This window comes from Microtus pennsylvanicus, chromosome X (assembly GCF_037038515.1).
Source record: "Microtus pennsylvanicus isolate mMicPen1 chromosome X, mMicPen1.hap1, whole genome shotgun sequence".
Taxonomy (NCBI): domain Eukaryota; kingdom Metazoa; phylum Chordata; class Mammalia; order Rodentia; family Cricetidae; genus Microtus; species Microtus pennsylvanicus.
Window position 1 is genome coordinate 106,025,415 of NC_134601.1, and position 7,937 is coordinate 106,033,351.

Genomic DNA, 7,937 nt, shown 5'->3' on the forward strand with positions numbered 1-7,937 from the left:
TTAAGCTAAAATTTTCACTTACGGTTTTCTGTTTAAAGTGATTGTATTCTATGCTAGAGATTGAATCCAGGGCTTATGGGCTCTCACCTGAGTCCTAAGCTAATTTTAATTTCACCATCCTATTTGGTCTTGACTGTAACAAACCAAAGATCAACTATCCTTTCCCTGAATGGAAAGATGGGTTCATCTCAAGACCCTTGAGGATACTGTGAAAGAATAGCATACTATGTGTTTGGCTCAGGAGGGTGTAGGGCAGAGAAATGGGTCCTCTTGAAGCAGTGTCCTCATCCACTTGAACTGAACAAATAGCAGGCCTCATCCAACCCTAGCCAGATGTGCTTGATGCTCTGAGGAGATATAGATCAGTACCTCATAGTCTTTCAACTCTTCCAACTAATAAATGATGGTTTTAGGCTTTTTCATGTCACCATAATTGAGCTCCGTTCTGAACCTCTTAATTAAAATCAAATGACTTGCTTCTATGCCTATTTCTTCTTGAGTCTTTCTCAGATTTTTTCTAAATCATTCTCTCCAGGGTCCTCATGGCCTTTGGAAGTAATCCAATAATGAATGCTATATGCTGTGGTTCATCTTGGGAATAAGGCATCTTTGGAAGGCGATTAAGCCACATACCCTCAAGGTCATGAGCTTTCTACAGCACAGAGGCACTATGCAAGACTTGAACCAAACTCTTTTACATATTATATTTTAATATGCTTATGAAATGGGAGGTTTCCATATGGGCTTATCAAACACTTTAATTTTGGTTACACTTCCCTTATGCTCCTACTCAGAGTTCATTTTATGAACAATATTTTTAACTTTTTCTTTTTTTGATACTATAGTAGTAACATTTAATCACTTTCCTTTCCTACCTCCAAATTCTCCCATATATCTGTTTTAGCTCCCCTTCACATGCATGATCCCTTTTTTTGAATTGCTATAGCATGCATAAATGTAAATGTAATACATATTCCTAAATGTAATCTATCCAATCTGTATAATGTTACTTGTATGTATGTTTTCAGGTGACTTTTTTGATATTAAAAGGTATTTACAATCAACTTTAAAAGTGTTTCTCCCCTAATTTTTGTGTGAGTTAATTCCTCTTAACACACACACACACAGGCACACACACACACAAACACACATACACAAACAAAACATATGTAAATTTCTCATAAATCTGTGGTCATTGTGGTTGGAATAAGTAGAAATACAGGGCTATTTAATTATCTTGAAAACATGGTGATTATAAACTTATAGACAAATTTTGGAAGTCAGACTTCAAATGTATACTTCAAATGAGTATTTTTTATTTCTATACAAATTACTCTGATAAATTTGGATAAAATAATATGTTTCAGAAAAGCACTTATATGGGTAGATGTTAGCATGAAAGTAGAAGTGAAGTTATTTGGAAGCACTAGAAGGGAAGGACCCTGAAACGATAAGGTGGCAGGATATATTTGAAGGAATATACTCAAAATACACTGCATACATACAAAAAATGCCCTGAAGTTACCCAATAATAACAAATTAAAAAAATGTTTTCCAAGCTATGAAATACAGATGTAAGCTTTGAAATAGTTTTATTTCAATAGTCATTTCTATACACATTAATGTTCTCCCAAAATGTATTTCATCTAAAAGTGATATGCATTAGGAAATATACCCTCCAGTTTATGTTTATATATGTAAATTATAAAAGTAATAGCAGAAAGTTATCTTAATATAGAGGAGAGAGGTGGGGGGAAGGAAGGGGTTGGAGAAGAGAAAAATGTATAGTGCAACAAAACCAGTAAACGTAATTGATAAAAAAATATTAGCATTATTAGAAATGATTATTACCTTCAGATTAAAATGATTTTATTAGAGAAAATTCTTATTATATTTACAAATATGCTATTTTCAGAGTCAGATCTTTTATATATTTGATATATATCTATCGATATCTGGTATCTAGACTAAAAGAGTATCATAATAGAATTGAGTATCTGAATTCACATTTTTAGAATCCAGAAGAAAGAAGTCTTGATCTGAATTAATTTGATGAGTATAGTTATAAATGTCTTTTCCATATATGTTTTAAAATTTGAAATTGTCCTTCATATTAAAATGTGTTGCTTCTACTCATTATCAGTCAAGGTAATGAAGTAATAAACACTCAATAAATTAGATTAAGTTTCAGCAAAATTGATAATACAACAGAATCTAAATAAATAATAGTCTGTTAGAATATAAAAATAACGACTCCATATAACCAATTTTATGCCAGTTTTACATGTTAAAGAGCATGATCACAAAATCTGCCTGATAATTTTTCAAACCATTATCGTTTTTATGTCTATTAAATTATATTAGGTGTGACTTTATTATGGATAGTACTTTTGATGATGTTCAAATTATATAACCACTGGCCCTTTTTCTATAATTCTCATTTCAACTAAGAAAATAGAGCATGATATTATATTATTCCATAATATTGATTGACTTCTAATAGTAACTTTGAATTGCCTATTTCCTATTTTTTAGTTATGAATCAGTATCAAGCCAATAAAGAATTCTACTCATTGATTCTAGAGGAACTAAAATATTGTTTAATTTAATTTATTTAAGTAGTTTCATCACTCTATGACAAGAACTGTCAACACAATGTTGACATTTCAATCCTATGCTGTGTTTTGTTTATTGACAATGGTAGCAATGCTATTGCTGTGACAAAACTATTTGAATATCTTCCTTCTCCACTGTACCCTGTTCTCCTTCTGTGCACTGTTTCCAAATTCCATCTGTTCTCTACCCCCAGTGACATAATGTTGTGAAAAAATAACATGTTACTTTCAAAACTGAGAAGTACAATCCACAACAGTGAAAGTTTTTATTTCTGATTTTTTCCATCAGTTCTATATGGAGATCATATTGAAGCCTGACTTTATGATTTTCTGTCAAAGTTCTAATATGTATTTTCTTAACAGAGTCTGTATTTGATGTTTACCAGTAATTTAGAGGGGAGTTATAGTTCCATATTCTCTACCATTCTTTGCTAGACAATCCCTGCTTCCGAAAAAACTTATCCATAAATCTATGATTTCCTTGGTACCCATCATCCCCCAATATTGTTAAACTCTAATACCACAAGGGAGTCTTAGGATGTGAGCTGTTTATTTCTCCATAGCAACCACTGTCCTTAAATTAAAGATGCTAACCTCAGCTCTTTGTCTTTGGACTATCTCGGGCTGAAGATAGATCTGAAAAGATCATGGTCAAACAGTGCTTAACAATATGCCAATACACTCACTTTTAAGTGAGTAATTTGAGGTACTTTTTTGTGTTCCCCCATGATACTGAAAAGTTTCGATTTCTTATAGTATTAACCTTATCAATAACACATACTATGATAGCTCTCTGCTTGTCTCTATCCTATAACGGTATCTGTTGCAATCATGTCCCAAATACTTCTGCCTAAATTGCATTTCCCAATATTTTACATTGACAATATCAACTGCAATAGAACGAACATGCATTTCCCTCAAAACTTCATTTGTAAACATCTTAAATCCCAACCTAGTGGAAGTAGAAGGTAGACTCTTGGGGGAGACATTTAGATTGTGTAGTCATCATGAATTAGACTATTTTCTCTATCACTTTTTTTTTTTTTGATTTTGAGAGAGGGTTTCTCCGTAGCTTTTTGGTTCCTGTCCTGGAACTAGCTCTTGTAGACCAGACTGGCCTAGAACTCACAGAGATCCATCTGCCTCTGTATCCCAAGTGCTGGGATTAAAGGCGTGTGCCACCATTGCCCATCTCTCTATCACTCTATTTTTTTTTCCTGAACAAATTATGAAAGAGTTTAGGGATAAAAGACCATGAGAGTGAGGAGGCATAGCAGTGGGAAGCAGGAATGGTGGCAGGGGAAAGAACTAAGAGTTCATCTCTTTTACCACAAACACAAAGCAGAGAGAGTGAACTGGAAATATGGTGAGGCTATATAATCTCAAAATCCACTACCAGTGACATACCTCCTCCATCAAGCAAGTTCACAACTCCTAAATGTCTCCAAACAGTGCCACCAACTGGGAACCAAGTGTCAAAATCTGACTCTTGGGGGACACTTCTATTCCAACTCCCATAGTTTGCTTTCACAAGAGACTCCATGGAGTTTTGCTACTTCTTTTGTATCATATAAAGAGAATGAAGTATGTAGTCTGCAACCAAGATGAGGCTCTTCAACCCAATCCATTCATGCTAGCTCCTGATATAAACTTCAAGCATCCATAACTGCATAAAATTGATTTAATTTATTTTATTTACAAGCCATTTAATTATAGTGCTTTGTTATGCAAATGTGAATAGACATTTTAAGCTAAAAAACACAATTTTGTCATTTTAAATTAGGGTAGAAAACTACCTTTTCTATAGAACTAAAGTAAGGAGGGTTCTAGTTCTACAATCTTAGTAGAATTAGAGTGACCCTCTGTAGTAGGAGCAGAGGGTTGTGGTCCTGCCGCCCCAGCTCCTGGTCGCCTGGCTAGCTTATACCCCGAAATAACAACACACAAACTGTATTCATTTAAACACTGCCTGGCCCATTTCTATTAATGTGTGTAGCACCAAGGTGGGCTTACCGGGAAGATTCTAGCCTACGTCCATCCTGGGTCAGAGCTTCATCACATCTGCTCTGGCGATGAGCTGCATAGCATCTGAGCTTACTTCCTCTTCCTCCAAGCATTCTGTTCTGTTTACTCCATCCACCTATGTTTTAACCTATGAGGCCAAGCAGTTTCTTTATTAATTGACCAATGACCTTCCTCCATCAACCCTCACTAACTTTTCATGATCTTCAACTGAAAAGGATTTTGCATTAAGTATAAATACATAGTAATAACTGAATCAGAGAATAGCAATATTTTTGAAAATATTTAATGTATTAGTATTATTAAATGAAAAATGATAAATACAAACCTAATCACCACTTAAATAATGAAGCTATATGCCAAATCCCCCAAATGGCAACACCTGAGCAAATGTTGTTAGCACCTTAAAATTTTCAAAAATTTCTTAGCAACTTTGAGTAAAGGCCTAGTTCCATTTTCTGTAAATTTCTCAAAGAAATTAGTAACCTGAGCATTTTACTTTACTTTTATTTAATTAAAAACTTTCATTGAACCAGAATATATATCTTAAAAGTATGTTTGTGGAAACTGTATATTCCACTGTAGTTGTGCAAAATAAATTAATAAAGAAAATATAATCATTTCAAAGCAAAAGTAGCTATGGAATTTCCTTGATTTGAACATATAGCTCATAATCTGTTACTCATTTCTTTGTGCTCTCTTTTGGCACAAATTACGGAGATTTTAACACACCTATCTAGCAGTTAAGAATATTTGGACTGATTCTTTCATACTTTTCAAGGCCTTGGTCTCTACATTTCTGAATTAGTTAAAGAAATACTATACAGCTTTGTTAATGTTATTGTTTATTTTTGTTTGTTTGATTGTTTTGATTTTTGTTTGCTTATTTGATTATCATTCAATATCATATTTTCTGCATTTTTGTGTTTTAGTTTACACTTTTATATATTCTTAGTTTAAAATTGGTTTTGAAGCTCACATATACTCCAATGGCACACAAAATTATGAGCCCATAAAAGAGAGAGTGCAAAGGTATGTTGTCTCTCCATTGAAATCACTCCAGTTGGGAGCAATGAAGAGATCTTATTAGAGACTGTAAGTAGGCATTCAGGTTTTCCCTATGTTGTAATCCCCTTTGACATTGTATGAATGATTGGTTTTTGGCAAGTTCTTGTTCTTATCAATTGGGGTATGAATATAAAATCTGAATTACTATTCAACTTTTTCTGACATAACTTCAATATGCAGTTAAGGAACGTCATTCTGGTCTGACAAGTGTGAGGTTAAATATGCATTTCCTATTTTGATATTATTAGAAAGTTTGAGGCCACAGTTCTGCCTACAGTATTTCCTTGGAGTGAACCATTGCTAACTGAAAGTTTTTTACTAGGTTGAGATTTCTTTATCTATTAAACTGAAAAGAACAAATTTCTTATTTTTTGGTGAAATGTCCAGATTTCCTGTTTTGCAATACACTATCAAGTTATTTGAGGCAAGAAGAAAACTTAAAGCATTCAATACCATGTAGTTACTTGCTTACTTATCTATAGTTGGGTCAATTTTTATCTATCTTTGAAATCTCCATGAATAACTTTTTTTGGAGGATTTTAGCATTGCACAATGAAAGAAATAGAATAAAGACATTCTAATACCATCCTTTAAGAATAATAAATGTATTTACATATTTGTTAAAATTAATTTAGTAATAAGATAGATGACTTCAGTTGCCTTTGCCAACCTTGTCATAAATTGACCTGTCAAAATTCAAAAGGAGCTCAGAGCTATTGAATTATATACTATACACAATAGGAAGCTGACTCTCAGCATGTTTCACAGAGACCTTTCAAACGCCTTGTTATCTACCTTCACGCTTAAACACCCAAGGATATTCTAAATTTTGATATTTTAGAATTTGAGATTAAGACTCATACACATGTGGAAAAGCACCTTAGAGTAAGTACTGTTTGCTCACTTACTTCTCAAACTTTCTTAAGCCTTAAGTAAGGCTGCTAGTCATATCCTGTCCTATTATATGACTGAATAATTCCAGATAATATCGTCTGTCACCTTAGCTCCAGAAAATTATACTTAAATTTTTCTTCTGTAAATTTGTTGCCCTTGGGATGGGGGTAGTCACGAGGCTGAGGCAAGATTATAGTGGGTATGAAGCTTGTTTGTCAAAATAATGAGTTTCACATCAGCCAATGCTACATAAACAAGATCCTATCTCAACAACAACAACAATTAAATACCCATGAGAATATAATTTTCCACAAGAGAATAATTATAAATGAATTAGTTTCATTTATGGTATTAGCAACTCAATAACATAATAAAATTCTATAATCTACCTTGTTTCAGTCATTTAAATGCATAGGGTGGCAATATATTTTTGTTGAAGAAGTAACATTTAATAAAATGTCGAGTCTGCTGTATGAGGGACAGCTATTCGTCAAATGAAAGATAATATCTAGAAATAAGACAGGTGGTGTTGGTACTTGCCTTTAATCCCAATACTCAGGAGGCAGAGACAGGCAAATCTCTATACGTTTCAGGCTAGCCTGCTCTACAGAGTGAATTCCAGCACAGGTTCCAAAGTTACTAAGGAACCCTGTCTTAACCCCCTCCATACCCTAAAAGAAAAAAAAAAGAAAATCTAATATGCTATCAAATGAAAACACAAGCACCAGAAGTGGGTTATTTGAATTGTTGGCCAGTGGAGTCACATAGACTCCCAAGTATTATAGGTTATTGCCAATATTATTGGCTACCCTGCAGAACAGGTTGGTAAGGCCCTACTACTGAAGATATCACATATTTGAGTCATAGACTATAGGGAAATTAAGCCAAAGGGAAAACACAGCTCCATTTCAAAAGCCAAGAGTCATTTCTGAGAAAGTACCCTAGACAGGCTATATATCTCATAATATATGTTAATAACACATAAGGTATAAACATTTATATAAAATAGCGAAATGTTCAGATATATGTTAATATGAGTATACTTTCACATACATAGTTTCTTGGTAGATCCGTAGGCAGTATAATTTGTGGTTGGTACTTAAATAACAAAGACTCTCCAAATTTATGAAAGTGAGTGACAGAAACTCAGGAAGAGTTAAGCAAGTAAATGACAAACTTTTCTTACACTGGCATGAAGATTGAGATGGGTAGAGTTGTCTAAATTCTGACAGTAATTAATTATTGGGAAGTGTGACTATAGGCAGAGTCATTTTTACTCCTTTATTGCATTTCTCTAGCTTTGTGTTTCTTTATACAACTTGGGTGAAGAAAAGTAGT

At 33.5% G+C, this 7,937-nt stretch overlaps 1 pseudogene; it reads right to left on the reverse strand.

Annotated features, from left to right (window-relative positions):
- Nucleotides 1-237: 237 nt before the first annotated feature.
- On the reverse strand, nt 238-645 carry LOC142841463 (bis(5'-nucleosyl)-tetraphosphatase [asymmetrical] pseudogene; annotated as a pseudogene).
- Between the last annotated feature and the right edge of the window lie 7,292 nt (nt 646-7,937).